The sequence below is a fragment of the Molossus molossus genome, unplaced genomic scaffold (genome assembly GCF_014108415.1).
Source record: "Molossus molossus isolate mMolMol1 unplaced genomic scaffold, mMolMol1.p scaffold_m16_p_6, whole genome shotgun sequence".
Taxonomy (NCBI): Eukaryota; Metazoa; Chordata; class Mammalia; order Chiroptera; family Molossidae; genus Molossus; species Molossus molossus.
Window position 1 is genome coordinate 27,794,989 of NW_023425399.1, and position 18,920 is coordinate 27,813,908.

An 18,920-nucleotide genomic window follows, 5' to 3' on the forward strand; every position below is an offset into this window, starting at 1 on the left:
TGTCAATAAATGATGTTGGGAAAATTGGACAGACACGTGCAAAGATAAATAAATAAATAAAACTAGACCACCTCACACCATGCACAATAATAAACTAAAAATGTATTAAAGACTTACATATTAGATTTGAAACCATAAAGATTTTAGAAGAATACATAGGCAGTAAAATATCAGATATTTCTAGTAGCAATATTTTTTCTGATGTATCTCCTTGGGCGAGGGAAACAAAAGAAAAAAAATAAACAAATGGGACTACATCAAACAAAACAGTTATTGCACAGCAAAGGAAACCATCAACAAAATGAAAGGACAATCGACTGAATGGGAGAACATATTCACCAATGGTACATCTGATAAGGGATTAATATCCAAACTTGATAAAAAACTTATGAAACTCAAATCAAAAAAGAAAAGGTCTCTCCTTGTAGCCTCTAGATCATGTAAAATAAAAATGTCTTCTTGGGCTTAGTCTTGAAGTTTCTCTAACCTAGATCTTCCTCAACAGATGCCCTCATGATCCCCCAACACACTGGCCCCTGGGTCCTTTAGCAAGCACCTCTCTCATCCTTCATGATCTAATTTCTGCTCTAGCCTAGATTATTTCTAGCTAGGACATAAGGTATATGTCTAAACATCTAGGACATGTTTGATATACTATTGATGTATGTCTTCAAGTAAATGTTTGATGTTAAGGGACACAGCCTGTAGGATAATATCACCAATTAAGGGTCATTGTGGGCCTGTGCGGTAGCACTGAGTGGAGTTATTATAAGTTGTTCCTATATGAAGTATTAATAAAGATTATTTCATGAATATAAACAAGTGTTCATCCTATGGAATTTATCAAAAGAGATGACTATTTGTCATCAAGGGATGTCAATGTTCCTGAAAAAAGAATAATATGAGTAATGACATGCTATTAGATCAGTTCTATGGTCAGTTAAGTTGGGGAAATTCTACATACCATGCTGCTTCTTGGGAGCCTTTATAAAGGCTCTGAGATTTCCTGCAGGAAGGGACATGTCTCCAGATGACAATTTGGCTTGTTTCATTTTTGTCCTAATTATTTAAGTAGACCGGATATTCCTTGAGGGCAATAATTAAAGAGTTTGAACCAATGCACATCAGCATTTCGCCTACACTAAAAATTCTAAGAGGTTAACCCTTGCTGTTCACAGCCTCCTTGGAGTGTCCTAGACACCCTCCTTTCCCAAACACATCCCCTTGTAAGTAAAATCTTAAGACAAATCCTTTGTTCTCTCATGTGCTGACCTCCTCCAGTGGGCATCAGAATGAGCAGCCAGGCTCTGCTTTTGTCCTGGAAAGTTTGAAAGAAAAGCTATTTCAAGAAAGAGGCCAATCAGGATGCCTGAAGAAGATGGGTTACCATGGAGACAAGATAAGACTGTCATTTTGAAAAGTAATGGCATTTTTTTTCCCTATAGGGAAACCATTCAGTGGGTAGAGACGGTGGATCTGACTAAGGCTTTTATCAGCTACAGTTTCTTTTTATCCTTGTGCGTGTTGGTCCACGTGTTAGACAATGCTGAGTATTTGTTGGACAAAGTGTTAGGAGGAATCAAGTGAACAGGCTGGGAGTTGGGATATCTGGAACCACTGCTATCCAGACATAACTGGTGTCCCCAGGTAGGTCACATGATTTCCTTTAGGTCTCTGTTTCATGGCTGAAAATTAGGGGCAGGAGCTTTGACATGCTCACAGAAATGCTGCTTTATTCAGTTATAATCCTAGCAGGGTTATTTTTCTTCCAGAAATTGACAGGTTGATTTTTAAAACAATTTTTAATTAATTAATTATTTTTACAGATGTTTCTCCTTTTTTTCCCCATTGACACCCTCCTCCCCATCCCCCAACCCCGTACCCGGCTTTGTTGTCCATGTCCATTGGTTATGTGTACATGCATATAAGTTCTGTGGTTTATCTCTTCCCTCCCCCACCACCCCCTCTTCTGAGGGTTGTCAGTCTGTACCCTACTTCCACGTCTCTGAGTCTACCCTATTCCTCAGACTGTTGTTCATTATATTCTACAAATAAGTGAGATCATGTGATATTTGTCTCTTTATGCTTGGCTAGTTTTACTTAGGATAATACTTTCCAGGTTCCTCCATGTCATCTCAAAGGATAAGAGATTTTTCCTTCTTACAACTGCATAGTAGTCCATTGTGTATATGTACCACTGCTTTTTTATCCATTTGTCTACTGATGGACACTTGGGCTATTTCCAGATCTTAGCTATTGTAAATAGTGCTGCTACAAACACGGGGGTACATATATTCTTTCTGATTGGTGTTTCAGGCTTCTTGGGGTATCTTCCTAAAAATGGGATCACTGGATCAAATGGCAATTCAATTTTTAATTTTTTGAGGTAACACCATATTGTTTTCCATAGTGGCTGCACCAGTCTGCATTCCCACCAGCAGTGTACTAGAGTCCCCTTTTCTCCACACCCTCACCAACACTTGCTGTTTGATGATTTGCTGATGGTGGCCATTCTGACAGGTGTGAGGTGATACCTCGTTGTTGTTTTAATTTGCATCTCTTTGATTATTAGTAATGTTGAGTATTTCTTCAGAAATTCAAAGGGCCTAGCCTATCAAAACAATCTTGATGGAGAAGAACAAAGTGGAGAACTTATACTACTTGACTTCAAGACTAACTATGAAACTATAAGAATCAAGACTGGGTGATACTGATGTAAGGATTGACAAAGTAATCTATGGACAGAAGAAAGAGCTCAGAAATGGGCTCTCACTGACAGTTATTTCATTTGCAGCACAGACAGGAAAGCAATCCAGTGGGAAATGGAAACTCTTTTCAATAAATAGTCCTGGAACAATTGGATATGTATATAGAAAAAAAGAAACATCAACTTCTACTTCATATTTTATACAAAAATTAATTCCAGATAAATCATAGACCTGGAATGTAAAAGCTAAAACCATAAAGCTTCTTAAGGAAAATGTCCCATCAGCATGTAAAACTTGGTTCTGTTCAGGTCACTGCAGACCTCCCTGAGCCCGGCCCCCTTGGTGTGCCCAGGCCTTCATGAGGGTATCTGTAGTGGTTTGTGTTATTAGAAGTTTCTCTTAAGACGAAAGTGTAATAGTCTATTCTTTGAACCATAGCATCATGCCCTGTGAAGAAGTGGCTTTCCCTGAATGTCTACTACTCATAAAATGAGGGGCTGGTCTACTATGTCATTTTCTGGACTCTTTCTGGCTCTTAATGTTCTGTATCTATTCAATGATGATGGGAAATGATGATTCCCAGGCAAAATGCTCAAAATCTAGAAGCAAATGGCCCAAACCCTAGTCTGAGACTGTGGGTTTGAGAGACTATAACCCTATCCAATTATGTGGCCACCCTGGGCTGGGCACAGCAGAACACAGAAGAAGGCATACTGGGACTGCTTCCTTAATCAGGTTCTTGCTTATGTGTCGCATCTCAGGGAAACACTTCTGGAGAACCCAACCCAGGATACCTGCCTCAGGCAAGGCACAATGCGGAGGAAAAGAACACCCCTTCCTTCAATGCGACGGTCTTTAGAGGGATGAACCCACACAAAGCAATTAAGAAAAATATTTCTGGAACTTCCGGTCAAGAAGGCGGCGTAGGTAAATGCAGTATCACGTCCTCCCACAACCACATCAAAGTTACAACTAAACTACAGAACAACCATCATTCAAAACTGCCTGAAATCAAGCTAATGGAAGTCCTACAACTACGAAGTTAAAGAAAAAGCCACATTGAGATTGGTAAGAGGGGTGGAGGCAAACAGGCTGGTCCCACACCCACGTGTGGTAGATAAAAATCAGGAGGACGCCTCAACTGGGAAGGTCCTCCCTGAGGACAGAGGGGTCCCTGTCCCACACCAGGCACCCAGCTCAGGGTTCCAGTGCCAGAAAGAGCATCCCCATCACTTCTGGCTGGAAGAACCAGCGGGAACTGAGGCTCAGGAAGGCTGAGGCGGCTGGAGCCCCAGGCAGCTCCTCTTAAAGGGCCTGCACATGGACTTATTGGACTCACTCCCTCTAAGCTTGGAGGGGAGGCAACTCGAGGGGTACCAGATACATACAGGGAAGAACTGAGCTGTTGGCATTGGAGCGAGGGCTGGAGAGGGTGCTTTCTCCAGGACAAACGTGCTGTCAGAGGCCTTTGTTCCTTTGGTGAGTCCTTCCTTCACGAAGCCGGCAGACAGCCCCCTTATCTGGGACGCCAGCAACCTGGCTCATACTGGTTGCCCCACCCTGGTGATTCCCTGAGGCCCCGCCCCACCCAACTTTCAGGCCCACCCAAGCTGTTGCCAGTTGCTTTACCACAGGATTGGTCTGTCTGGCATCCTGCTTCAGGTTTTCCTAAATTCTTTCAAACAAGCAGCATCTGGTCTCAGCTAGCCCCATACTTCTCGTTAAGTAATACATAGAAACAAACACAGGGAGGCAGTCAAAATGAGGAGACAAAGAAACAGGTCCCAAATGAAAGAACAGAACAAAACCCCAAGTAAAGAACTAAGTGAAATAGAGATAAGCAACCTAACAGATGCTGAGTTCAAAATGCTGCTTATAAGGATGCCCAATGAACTTAGTGAAAACCTCAGCGAACTTAGTGAGGGCCTCAAGAGCATAAAAAGGGACTAGTCAGAAATGAAGGGTGCACATTCAGAAATGAAGGAGGCTATAACTGAAATAAAGAATAATTTACACAGATTCAATAGTAGAGTAGATAAAACCAAGAAGCAAGCCATCGATTTGGAATCTAAGGAAGCAAAAAACACCCAATCAGAACAGCAAAAAGAAAACAGAATCCAAAAAAATGAGGATAGTGTAAGGAGCCTACAACTTCAAGTGTGCCAACATTTGCATCTTTGGGGTGACAGAAGGAGAAGAGGGAGAACAAGAAATTGAAAACCTATTTGAAACAATAATGGCAGAAAACTTCCCTAACTTGAAGGAAACAGACATACAAGTCCAGGAAGCACAGAGAGTCCCAAACAAGATGAACCCCAAGAGACCCACACCAAGACACATCATCATCAAAATACAAAAGGTTCAAGACATGAAGAGAATCTTAAAAGTAGCAAGAAAAAAAGCAGTTAGTTACCTACAAGGAAGTTCCCATTAGACTGTCAGCTGATTTCTCAAAAGAAACTTTGCAGGCCAGAAGGGAGTGGCAAGAAATATTCAGAGTGATGAAAAGCAAGAACCTACAACCAAGATTACTCTATCCTGCAAAGCTGTTATTTGGAATTGATGGCCATATAAAGAGTTTCCCAGACAAGAAAAAGTTAAAGGAGTTCATCAGTACCAAACCATTATTATTTGAAATGTTGAAGGGTCTTTTTGAAGAAAAAGATAAAATATATGAACAAACAAAATGGCAATGAATACATATCTATCGACAATGGAATCTACAAACAAAATGAACAGGCAGAACAGAAACGTTCTCATAGATACAGAGAACATTTTGTTGGTTGCCAGATGGGAGGGGGCTTGGGGGAATGGGTGAAAAAGGTGAAGGGATTAAGAAGAACAAATTGGTTGCTAGACTGACAAACCTCAAAGAGAAGGGGGGTTGGGGGGTGGGAAGAAATAAACCAAAGAACTTATGTGCATAACCAATGGACACAGACAACAGTGTGGGAAAAGGTGGGAGTGGGGAGGAGGGGGTCAATGGGGGAAAAATGAGGAACATCTGTAATACATTCAACAGTAAAGATAAAAAAGAAAAAAAAAAATTTCTGCTTGGCCAGTGTGGCTCAGTTGGTTGAACATCATCCCATGTACCAGGAGGTCCCAGTTCAGTTCCAGGTCAGGACACATGCCCAGGTTGTGGGCTCCATCCTTAGTAGGGGGTGTGCAGGAAGCAGCTGGTCAATGTTTCTCTCTCATTTAATGTTTCGATCTCTCCCTCCCTCTTCCTTACTCGCTCTGAAATCAATAAAAACATATTAAAAAACACAAAGAAAAATTTTCTTAGACAGTGGCAAGTGGAAAAAATATTATGGCCCAATTATACCACATCTATATCATTGAATGCTTGTCATGGTGCCAGCACAGTGTAACAGTAAGGAGCAGAAAGGAAGAGAGAGAAGTGGGATAAGGGAACTACTTCCTATAGAGGTGGCTCCTGAGGTGTGGGTAGAACGTGCAGGTGTAATGCTGGTAATGACATTGACCGCAGACTGCATTCCTCCTTCTTTTGATCTACAACTCTGCTCAGAAGCAGGTTCAGTGGCTGAGAGACAGAAACTTCTCCAGGGATCCACCACCCTTTTCACTGCTGCCTTATTCAGGAGGGGAGCTGCCTGCCAGAGTTCTGTTTCTTGTGAATTATTTGTGTCCAGACAAGAGTCTGCTCACTTTGATCATCAGCTTTTCCCCAACATGTTGTGATTTACATTCTTCTTGGGAGATAAGGACATAACATGAGACATGATACCCAGGGAAGTGTGAAAAATGTCTCCAGTTTTCAGCTTCTGAGGAAATAAGCAAACTTCTATTTTAATTCCCTGGGTCCTGATTGACTGATGCTCTTGTTTATTCATTCAGCAATTATTTTTGAGCACCTACTATGTGCCAGTCAATGAACTAACTTCCAAAAGCTCACCATCTAATAAAGGAACTCATGGAAATACAGAAAAGGAGAACTTAACTCGCCACTCAGTCAAGGTCAACCATTCAAGGGCATTCTTTGTGTGGCCATGCCTTGTCTTGCTACACACTTAACTAATTTTAGTCGATATCATGGCTTGCAAAATACTCGTTTACTATATGGAAAATCTTTTCTCTTATAGACTGGGTTTTCAGGGGTAAAGGGAATGAAACATTGTTTAAGCCATCTCCCACATATATAGATGTAATGTACTTTTAAGGAGCAGATTTTGCTTCATGCGTGCCCCTGTTGGTTTGATCCCAACAGAAATAGAAAATGCCAGCTGGCACACACACAGGTGAGAGAAACTCACCTTTCACGCTATATCCCAAAGTGATACCCAAAGTGACCCTGGTGCAACCTCATTCTACTCCCTTTATGAGCAACATCTTTGTGAATAACTTTGCATGTGGTTTTATCAACTTCAAATGTGTGACCCTTTTTATTTGTATCTAGGATACAACTTTGAATGTTGCTTCTTGTGGGTTTTATCTTTACATTTAGAAAGAAACCATATAATTTCATCTTGAAAACATTATTTTGTACTTTTTCTGTTTGGGAATGTGAGATTTGTTCTGTTTACGAGGGAGGTAACTATGCTATATTTGAAAATCCCATAAATGTTTAAACACCTTCATTTTACTGCTTAGTAGAATGAATTTGAAAAAGTCATATCGGTGAAGTAGAGTCAGAGAATAGATGTTGCAGGCTGTAAAAATAAAGGGCTCAGAGATGAACCTTGAGTTTCTTATTTGTTGAATGGGATGTGGTGGAGCCACCAACTGAGGTAGACACTCTAGAACAAGAAGTTGAGGGTGAGAAGAACGAGAACCATTCAAAATCTGTTGAATTCAAGGTGCCCATAGGACATCCAAGTAGAAATGTTCAGTGACTGTGAGCCTGCTGTGAGTTGATGAGGGTTAGGAGTAAAGGGATGGACCTGGACATTATCAGCAAATGGGAGGCAGTTAAAACTGAAAAAGGATAAGGTCATCGCAGGAGATCAAGAGCAATAGGTACAGATTGATCTTCAAGGGGCAGACAGGAAAAGAGATGCCCCTAAAATAGAGAAGGCAGGGCCAGAAAGATGGCAGAGAAGTTCAGTGATATGTAAGGGAAAAGAATAGAGCCTTTCAGGGAGAAGGGAGTGCTAAAGATGCAAAGAAATTCAGCAAGATTAGGACTGAACATAGAATAGAGGTAACATGATGTTTGTGGGAAGATAATTGGGGCAAGTTTGGTTCTGTTTTGTGGGTAAAACAATAACAAGTCTTTTGGGTGGATGTGTGAAAAAAGAGGGGCATTAGTGAGCAGATAGAGAGCAACTTGAAATAAACATTGTTTAGGATGTCAGGTTGTTTAGAGTCTGAAGAGTAGTCAGTAGAGAAAAACAAGTAGAAAGTGTAAGGGAAAGGGGATGACAGGATCGAGGGTCTGGCCTTGTACGTTGCCCCGCCCGGGGGGGTGGTGGCTGGGGATATAGATAAGTGTGTATGAGGGTGCAGGCAGAAAGTTGGGGTTATTCTGATGACCTACTTTTTCTCCATAATGTGGAAGGCAGGGTTACTTGCTGAGAGAGAGGAGTGGGGGAAAGAGTTGAGTGGGGACTTGCTGAGGACAAGGAAGGTTGGAATAGTTGTTAAGAACAGGGGGACAAGGGTAAGAAACAGAATTGCTTAATTCAGGGAAACTAATGCCAAGCTAAGTGTAGAGAACTTAAATTTGTAATGATTCGTTTTCTTCAGCACTCTTTGGAGAAAGTAGACTTGAGTTATGGACCTGGATGGACATTTTGAAGGACAGATGAGGCAGAAAAATGAGTGTGCAAAGGAAAATGAGGGGTTTGCTTATATAGCAAGTCAACAAAGTGTTCAGTCTGGGGAAAAAAAACAGGCCAAGATTCAGCTGATAAATAGGTTTATTAGGGAGGGTATGTTAAGTGATGGGACCTCTATGAGGTGGAAGAAGAGAAGTGGTGGGAGCCAGAGGTGGAGGACAGTTCATCAGCACCAGTCAGTGGGGTGTTGGCATTTAAGACTGGAGTGGAGCAAAGATTCGGGGCTTGGTGCTGGAAGTGAAAGGCTGAGACAAAGTAGAAGTGAGAGAGCAAGGACTAAGAGATAAATACAAAGTATGAGGATAAGACACCTTCCTAAACATTGGGATCTCCCAGACAACGTTAGGAAACTGTATGGAGAGGAGGAATCATAGATTGGAAGCTGAGTGGTCAGAGAATGAGGGCAAAGCCAGGAGGTGGTGGATGAAATGAAGCAGAGGAGCAGCAGAAAGTGGTAGACCTAGGGGCTAGAGGCATCAGAGGAGCATTTCTACTCAACGTCAGAGGACTAATGGGGGTCAGGAGAATGATCCAGTGGTGTGTAGGTGTGGGGAAAAGAGAAGCCCCCACTGAAGACTGAGGAGGAATTGGGGTCCTCGGGTAGCATCCCTATAGGTAGTTTAGGACATAGGATAATATTATTTACAATGGTAGGAATATTCTAGAGAGGTAATAAGAACGGATGGGACGGGGAATTATTGAGGGGATTCAGGAGAAGAAAAACGTTAAGAGAGAATGAAAGAGCCCAGTCTGGGGCAGGGAGAGAGTTGCCCTTTTGTGGACATCAAGCTTAATAGAGATGAGAGGCATGATTGAAAGAGCCTCAAATGCCTTGACTCAGGGACAAGCCAGTTTAGTTCTAGGTGTCCCCGAAGGCCCCAGAGATGGGTAGTTTAGCCTCAGAATGATCAAAGGCCTTCCCAGATGCTCAGAGAAGTGATGGGCACTCCTAAGTGTGAAGAGAAATAATGGAGGTTCTAACTCCTCTCATTGGTCATGGTTTGAAATGTCATCCATGTGTTTCATCTCACATGATGGAATGACCACGAGGCTGTAAGACCTAAACTGCTAGTTAATGTCCAAGATAGTAAAAAGGGAGGTTTAAGGCTCTGGAGACAAAACTGGGCAAACCAGCAGCTTTGCTGAGCCTTCACCACAAAATCAGGCATCCTAGACATTTCATCATGGGAACAGAGCAAGCACAATTGTTGGGTCTGACCTATCTTTAAACTGGGATCCACCACTTGGATCCACGGGCAAATTCTTGACTCTTTGAGGCTCAGTTTTCTCATGGGTATAAAATAGGGCTGTTTTCAGAGATAAATATAGTTCCTAACACTTAGTAGGAGTAAAATGAAAGAATTCTCTTCCCTCATGCCCTTTCCTTACTATACCCAGGCACAACTTGTGTATGGGGCCCTGAGCAGCCACCTGTATCTTACCCTAGATGATTTCCAAAAGTTCTCAGTTCACATCTCTGCCCACCCAGAAGAATCGACAGCTGGTGACTTCCACACAAACTATTTCTGCCCTTTGTATTTCCTGTTCACTGGCCTCACTCATGTGTGGGGAGATTCATGTGGGTTTAATAAATTGCGATTCACAGGATTGAGCTCACACTATATGGAGGACCTGAATTTCAGTGGGATTTATAAGCCGTGAGTCAGAGGCTGCAAGAGAATTAGCCTGACCCTGGAATTTGTCTAAAACCCCAAGTGAGTGAATGGGTAAGAATAGTCACTAAGAAACCTGTCCGGCCCAGGTAACATTAGTCAGTTTGCAGGAGCCTTGCTGCAGCATTTTGCTCTGGGGGCTGAGCAGCAGCTAATTTCAATGATCCTTTGCAGGTCAGAAAGTAACCTGGTACCAGGGTGGAAATGGCATCTCCTAGTATTTGGCTTTCTAGTCCCTGGGCAGGCAAGGAGAATTGAGGGGTTGTTCTTCCATTGAGGGTATGGCCCAACACAGTGCCTCAAACTGCAAGCTCACCAATATCAAATGGGGCTGGATTTAACATAAAGTTCTAAGGTTATAATATAAAATTTTAGAAAACCTTACAAGAAGAAAATAAAGCTCGTTCATCAAGTCCTAGCTGTTAGGACCAGCACCCCTGGAACTGGTAGGGTACGCAATGAGGCCAGACTCCAGGTCTCATTCTCTACCCATTATGGAGAGACTTAGGGATTTCCCAGTGTGGACATGGAAACAGGAGGTTTGGAGAAAGGCAATGTTGAGTCCATCCCTACCCCAGAAAGTGCCACAGCCTCCTAAACCACAGGTTGGGCTGTTCTTAAACTCAGGAGTAAGAAGAGGAAAGAAGATGGTTCAGAGCCTGAGATCCCAACTGCTGCCTTGTCCAAAGTAGGCAGTACAGGAGAGGAGAACACTGTCACATCATGGAAGATCAGATCACGGACAATCTCCCCCAGAGAGATGGGCTGAAATAGGCTACTCAACTCTTCTTACAGATAGCCACATGTAGGTGCTGTCCTGTTTTTTTTAACCTCACCCGAGGACATTTTTCAATATTTTGTTCAGATAGAGTGGGAGGGAGAGAGAGAGAAACATCAACGTGAAAGGGACATATTGAGTGGCCGCAACCCACACAACCAACCAGGGCCAGGGACAAACTACAACTGAGGTACGTGCCCCCAGCAGGAACCAAACCCAGGTCTCTCGGGACCGCAGGCTGAAGCTCTAACTGCTGAGACAAACTGGCCAGGGTGGTGCTGTCCTTAGTATCGCTCCTACCCAGCCCACCCTGGGGTTATATCACCTTGAGAAATTTCTTCCTTTGGAATTAGGCATCACAAGGCCAAAAGACCTTTTAGGAAAGGTAACTCCATTCAGGACAACTTTGTAAGCATAACTGAACCAGTAGTCTCCTTGCAGAGAAAACGGAACCCATGCTGGCCTGAGTTTGAATAGTATGGTGGGTGGAGGCTTATTAGTGCAAGTGGAACTCTCTGGAGCTTAGTGCCTGATTTATCATGGGCACTTCATGAATGTTGGTTGAATATGCATTGTAATTTATCTAATAAAGGGTTTTCTTTCTTCCTTTCATTTTTTCTTATCTTCTATTTTTGGTCTGTTCACATGAAATATTTAACTTGGATCCCTGGTCTAAAATTAAAAGCTCAGGTTAGACAAGTTTGCAAAAATGAATCACATCCACTCAAGTAGTTCTTAGAACAGTTGACTACAGGAAGAAGTCATCACTCATGAACATGATTCAAGGTCACAGTAAATTGTTTTCCTTTCTTTCCATCCCAGTTATAATGGCCCTTGTTTCTTGTTATTAGAGAAAAGACTGTTGTGGTGTTTTGTACTGATTCTGGCTTTTTATTCCTCCCTAGTTACTCATATTTCTGAACCCCAAATTCTAGGGCCATCATTGTAATTTCACACTTTGGCACATGGCTTAATAAGCTCATAACCTTTTTCTGATATCAAGTGTTTCCAAGAAGAATTGGATGGAGAAAAGTGGGGTTTGGGAGGACAGAATTAGGCAGTGGCCTGGGAGCCATGTCACACTCTACATTCCTTGGTTGTAGGAGTGGGGTCCCTGGGAGGGTCTGTTGCAAACCACACTGGACAGCTGGGATGGTTTATTTTTAGTGGTGTGAGAGAGAGGAAGAACATCCAAAGATAGAACTCGTGCCCACACTCTGCTCTGCCAGTTCAGACTTGGGGGCGGCTGGCAAAATGGGCTAGAGGTTCTGAGCCAGAACAAACAAGTCTGCAGACCAACTCAAGTGGAAAGCTGGGGGCGGCAGCTGGTCCCAACATAGTGCACAAGGAATGAGCTCTATGGGGTTCTGGATTTGGTCCTCAAATCCCTTCCAATGGGATTTACAGGAAAGACCCATTTTCTTTCTTATTTTTCTTTTTCTCCCTAACCAATGACCCCTTCTTCCCACCAGTGACTTCAATAACATTTCCCAGCCCTCTCACTGCTAATGACAAGCTGTGGCCTCATAGTGCAGTGGAGTTGGGCGGGGAATTCATGTTTGGAACCAGATACACATGAGCAGAGCAGACAGCCCTTATGGAGTGTGGCTTTAAAATCACAAAAAGACTGCATTTTCCAAACTTGACCCTGCACCGGCTGGCGAGCTGCCTACAATTTTGCCCCATAAGAATGAAGCACGTCCACAGAAAGCCAGTGTAAATGTGCAGATCTGAGACCTGGAGATCAGTGCCTTATCTGGGAGCAGTGGTGAGCCGAGACCTAGAGAACTAGCCTTGGTGAGTCAAAGGTTTACCGTGCTGGGTGCTGTGTGTCCTGGGTCTGAAGCCCCTGTTCGGGTCTTTGTCTCTCTCCCTGCTTCCTGCTTTCAGAAGAGGCTCTCAGAAGAGACAAACTCATGCACACAGAGGGGTAGTGACCCTGAGGCTCCCTCCCTGGGGCCTTTGCATCTCAGCAGATGTTCTGTGGAATGCGAGATGCTCACATGCAAAGTTTTTAGATCCATAAAAGAGGCCAGGAAAGGATTTTTGGTGGTGTTGTTTGTGGGGTGGATCCAGCCAGAGAGACCCTGACTTCTTTGCTTAGGTTCTCAGGAGGGATGGGCCTTTGAGAGGCAGACCTTAGAAGGTCTGTTGTGTGTGTGTGTGTGTGTGTGTGTGTGCGCGCGCGCGTGTTTAATAGACTTTATTTTTTAGAGCAGTTTTTGGTTCACAGCACAATTGAGTAGAATATAAGGGGATTTCCCATATTCCTCATGCCCCACATACTCGCAGCCTCCCCAACCATCAAAGTCCTATACCAGATAACTGCTCGCATATTACCTACACTGATGAGAATTTACACTGACATTATTGTCACTCAGAGTCCTTAGTTTACATTAGGTTCCACTCTTGGTGTTGAACAGTCTATGGTTTTGACAAATGCATAATGACATTATGGTATCATAGAATTGTTTTACTGTCTTAAAAATCCTCTGTGCTCTGCTTGTTCATCCCTCTCTCTCCTATAATCCCTGGAAACCACTGATCCTTTTACTGTCTTCATAGTTCTGTTTTTCCCAGAATATTGTAGAGTTGGAATCATACAGTATGTAATTTTTTTCAGATAGGCTTTTGTTTTAGTAATATGCATTTAAGTTTCTTCTGTATCTTTTCATGGCTTGACAGCTCATTTCCTTGTAGTACTGAATACTATTCCATTGTCTGGATGGACCACAGTTTATCCATCACCTACTGAAGGACATCTTAGTTGCTTCCAAGTTTGGGCAATTATGAATAAAGCTGCTATAAACATCTGTGTGCAGGTTTTTGTGTGGACTTAAGTTTTCACCTTCTTTGGGTAAACACTAAGGAGCATGATTGCTGGATCATATGGGAAGAATATTTAATTTTGTAAGAAACAGCCAAACTGTCTTCCAAAGTGGCTGCACTATTTTGCATCCCCACCAGCAGTGAATGAGAGTTCCTGTTGTTCCACATCCTCTCCAGCATTTGGTGTCGGTGTTCTAGATTTTGGTCATTCTCATAGGTGCACAGTGATATCTCGTTGCCATCATTTGCATTTTCCTGATGACATATGATGTGGAGCATCTTTTCATATGTTCATTTGCCACCTGTATATCTTCTTTGGTGAGGTGTCTATTAATGTCTGCCCATTAAAAAAATTTTTTTTAAATTCTCACCCGAGAATATTTTTCCATTGCTTTCTAGACGGAGTAGAAGAGAGAAGGGGAGGGAAAGAGAGAGAGAAACATCGATGTGAGAGAGACACACTGATTGGTTGCCTCCCACATGACGCCCACCAGGGCTGGGGATCAAACCTTCAACCCAGGTACAACGTGCCATTGACTGGGAATAGAACCCGTGACCCCTCCCTCCACAGGCTGACACTCCACCTGCTGAACCAAACCAGCCAGGGCTGTCTGCCCATTTTTTAATTGTGTAATTTGTTTTTGAATTGTTGAGTTTTAAAAGTTCTTTGCATATTTTGGGTAACAGTACTTTATCAGATATATCATTTGCAAATATTTCCTCTTGGCCTGTGGCTTATCTTCTTACTCTTTTCACAATATATTTTGCAGAGCATAGAATTTTAATTTTAATGAAATCCAGCTTATCAGTTCTTTCATGGATAGTGCCGTGGTGTTGCATCTAAAACACTATTGCCAAACTCAAAATTATCTAGATTTTCTACTTTGTTATTTTTTAGGAGTTTTATAATTTTGCATTTTGAAGTTAGGTCTGTGATCACTTTGAGTTTGTGAAGGGTATAAGGTCTGTATCTAGATTTACTGTTTTTTTTTCCTGCATATAGATGTCTAGTTGTTCCAGCACCATTTGTTGAAAAAAACTACCATTGTTTTAGTTTATAACAAAGTCTAAACCTTTCTTTGAGCAGGGTTAAATTTTTTACTACACAGTAATAATCACACGATGACAAATAAGGGGATGGGGCACAGCTATTCATTGGCAGAATTGGCATCAAACTTAATCATCGTATTTTAAACCTCAATTTTCTGCTTTTGTCTTTTCTCCCTCTCGGTGTCACTATGTCCATTGGTGTTGGCACTCACTGGCGGTGTCAAGCCTGGGTCTGTTGTGCTGACAAAGCAGACTGGCTCAGTGTTTGGAACTCTCTCCTGTGTTTGCATATTTTTAAATGTTTCTAAATGAAATAGCTAAACAATGTACAGAACAAAGAAGAAATCATAATGGCAATTAGAAGAGATTTTTTAAAACATGGCACTAAAAACAAACAAAAAAATCACATATTAAAACTTGCAGTGATAGCTAGAAATACATTTAATGAAAGATAATATTTTAAATGTTTATATTAGAAAAGGCGAAAGGCTAGAACTTCATTAACTTAGCATGCAACTTAAGAATTGCAAAAAACAGCAAAATAAACCCAAACAAGCAGAAGGGAGAAAACAATTAGCATAAAAACAGAATTTTGTTATCTAGAAAATATATAATAGAGAGCATTAACAAAATTAAGAGTTAGTTCTTTGAAAATATTAATAGGCAAAGAACAAAATTAAATAATAGAAAAAAAGGGAAAACTACAGATGTAGGAAAAATTAAAAACATAGGAATAGTTTATTAGGAGTAACTTTAAAAATAATAAATTAGAAAATAGATATGAAATAGATACATTTCTTTTTAAATGCCACTTAATAAAATGGACCAGCCCTGGCCAGTTTGGCTCAGCGGTTAGAGCATCGGCCTGCGGTCCGGAGAGACCCGGGTTCGGTTCCCGCTAAGGGCACGTACTTCGGTTGCAGTTTGTCCCCGGCCCTGGTTGGTCGCGCGGGTGGCAGCCACTTGTGTCCCTTTCACATCGATGTTTCTCTCTCTCTCTCCCTTCCTCTCTCTCCCTCCCACTCTATCTGTACAAAAAATGGAAAAATGTCCTCGGGTGAGGATAAAAAAAATAATAATAATAAAATGGACCAGATAGGAAATAGAAAACATTGATATTCTATCACTAACCTTTGAAAACACTGAATTAGCAATTTAAAATTTTCTTTCAAGAATATACTAGACCCTGATGCTTTTAAAGTTAAGTTTTACCAAGCATTCAAGTAATAGATCATTCCAATCTCATTCTAAACTCTTTCAGATAACAAGAAAAGAGACAACACTTCCCAATTAATTTTATGATGTGAGTATAACCCTGATATCAAAACCAGGCAAAGGTGGTTAAAAAGGAACATTATTGACTAATCCCACTCATGAACTTATTTGCAAAATCTTAAACAAAAACTTCTTAAGCCAAATTCAAGGAAATGGTATGATCAACTTGGTTTTAGCCCAAGAATACAAGATTTAACATTAGAAAAGCCCTTAACAAATTAAAGGATAAAGATCATGTGATCAGTTCAATAGATGCAACAAAGGCACTTGATAAAATTACAAATCTATTCATTATTAAAAGCTTTAAGCAAACTAGGCATTTCCTTAACCTGATAAAATAGCATGTGTAAAATGACAAAACAAGATCGTCATGTCTCTTGTATTCAATATTGTACTGAAAGTCTTGGCCAGTGAATTAACTCAAGAAAAATAAACTAAAAGTATAGCAACTGGACTTGGTGTGTCCCCTCTCTCTCCTACTCCCTCCCTCCTGCTCTATCTGAAGATAAATGCAAAAATGTCCTCGAGTAGGATTAAAATAAAATAAAATAAAATAAAACTATAGCAACGGGAATGGGAAAAAACATTATATTTAAAAATATTTAAAATTGTCTAACCTGACTCGCCACACCGCGGAAATGAGGGGCAGGAGGCAGGCGACGTGGAGGATGGGCACCCAGCGACAGGCCGCTGCGGGGGGACAGCGCAGTGAGGCCCCTCCAGGGCGCTGCGGCAGCCTGTGCCCGGTATCACATTATCCGACTGTTAACGGTGTAAAACCATCAGAGTTTAGTATATGAATATTAGTCCTCAAGTGAAGATGGCTTTGCTGATTCCAATGTCGACAGCTCTCCTCGGAAATCCAAGCGACAGAAATGGTTTAACCCCCTCTTCCAAACCAGAGCCTTTTCAGTTTGGCCAGAGCAGCCGGAAGCTGCCTTTCGCTGGAGGGAAGAAGGTGAACCGCACGTGGGGTGCTGTGTTGCGGGAGCAGAATCCAGCTGCGGTGGCCGCTGAACCGGGTGCCCTGCAGGTGGAAGGCACTACTGACAAAAGCAGACGATCTGAAACCGACACTTACTTGCTTGCTCAGAAATTTAAGCGGGCTTCTCAAGAACATAACAAAAGAACCAGACAAAGAGCTAGATGAGCATATGGGAGGTGGCAAGAAAGCCTCAAAAGAAGAGGAGAATGGGCAAGGTCATCTCAAACGGAAGTGACCTGGCACAGTCAGACTAGGGAACAGACTAGAAATGAACTACGAAGGCCCCGATGAGATCACAGAGGATGACTCTCAGGAGAAGGTGGCTGATGAAATTACTTTCAGGTTGCAGGAACCAAAGATCTGAGAGCTTGAATGTGAGTATTGCGAACAAAAAGGCAACTTCTGATGGAAACTGCCGAAGTTGGACGAAACGGCCTTTTTATAATGAATGGCAGCAAGCGCACTTCTCTGGCTGGGCCCGCTCCCAGGCAGCACAGCTTATCCCATACAATGATTTTGCAGATCTCATTGAATTCTGCTTTCACCTCCAGAGTGCTAGTCAAAGAAGAACACAGGTTCAAGTGTACCTGAATCTCCTGAAAAACACTCCCAGTGTCAGTGAGGAAGAAATTAAGGATATTTTCTACATCGAAAATCAAAAGGAATATGAACATTTTAAAAAGCTGCTAGGAAGAGGAGGACACAACTGTTGGGGGAAAAGATGAAACAAGCTATTAAAAGTCTAAATTTTCAAGATGATGATACATGATGAGAGACTTTTGCAAGAGACACGAATGAGGTCCTGGCCTCTCTCGATGAATCACAGGAGGGACATGGAGTAACTAAGTTGAATGGAGAGGAGGCCATTGAGGTTGCCCATTCTCACGATTTGGACATTTTTAAGTATATTTTGAGAAATAAACCTTCCTAAAATAATATTGTAATAAACCATTTCTACTGAATTGCTTTGTTTTACTTGGTACTAATAAACATGAAAATCTGGAGAGAAAGACCTGTTTTCTTGTTTCAAATAAAATTGAATATGTAGGAAAATGAATACAGCTGATAGAAACATTTAGAATTTTCTGGTGTCTGACAATATTTGAAAGTATATAGCAGAGGATTTAATTTCTTAATCTGTTGCACTTGCTAATTTTAACTAGTTGATAATTAGTTTTGTCCAGGTCATTATAACATGCTATTCAAAATTTTGTTTTCTTTTTCTGATTTATCTTTGCAGTGAATTATGACTGGTTTCAAAACATTCCATTAAAAGATCCTAATAAAACACATAAATTGTTAAACTATTTATTACAAATGCATCTAAATTTAGTTTGTCTGTGTTCTCGGGCTCTTAGGCTATTTGAAGGACAGTGATTAAAATTCAAATAGGTTTATATTGCTGGCTCTTCCCACTTATTTGTTTGTTCAGAAATAAATAAACAGCAGAAGCTTTTCAAGGGTGTTTTGATTTGTAACATTAAAAAAATAAAAATAAATAAAATAAAATTGTCTACGTTGAAAAGCAAGTGTATCTTTAGATCACAGATGATTAGAAATAAGAAGAGTATTTGGAAAGGTTCTGAATATATAATCAAAATACTAATGATGCCAATTATGAAAGCAATGATATCTAAGAATACATCTAACAAACAATATGCAAAAGCGTGAAAGAAGTATAAAACTTTACTGAAATATATTATATTAACCTAAGTAAATGGAGAGTATGTCATGTTTACAGATAGAAGGACTTAATGTCATGAAGACAAAGTTCTCCACAAATTATTTTATAAATTTAATGCAATTTTAATTCATAGAATT

The 18,920-nt window shown here is 41.3% G+C and overlaps 1 pseudogene; it reads left to right on the forward strand.

The window, feature by feature from the left end:
* The window catches only part of LOC118618507, a 117,627-nt pseudogene extending 99,278 nt beyond the window's left edge, over nucleotides 1-18,349 (forward strand).
* The last annotated feature ends 571 nt before the right edge of the window (nucleotides 18,350-18,920 follow it).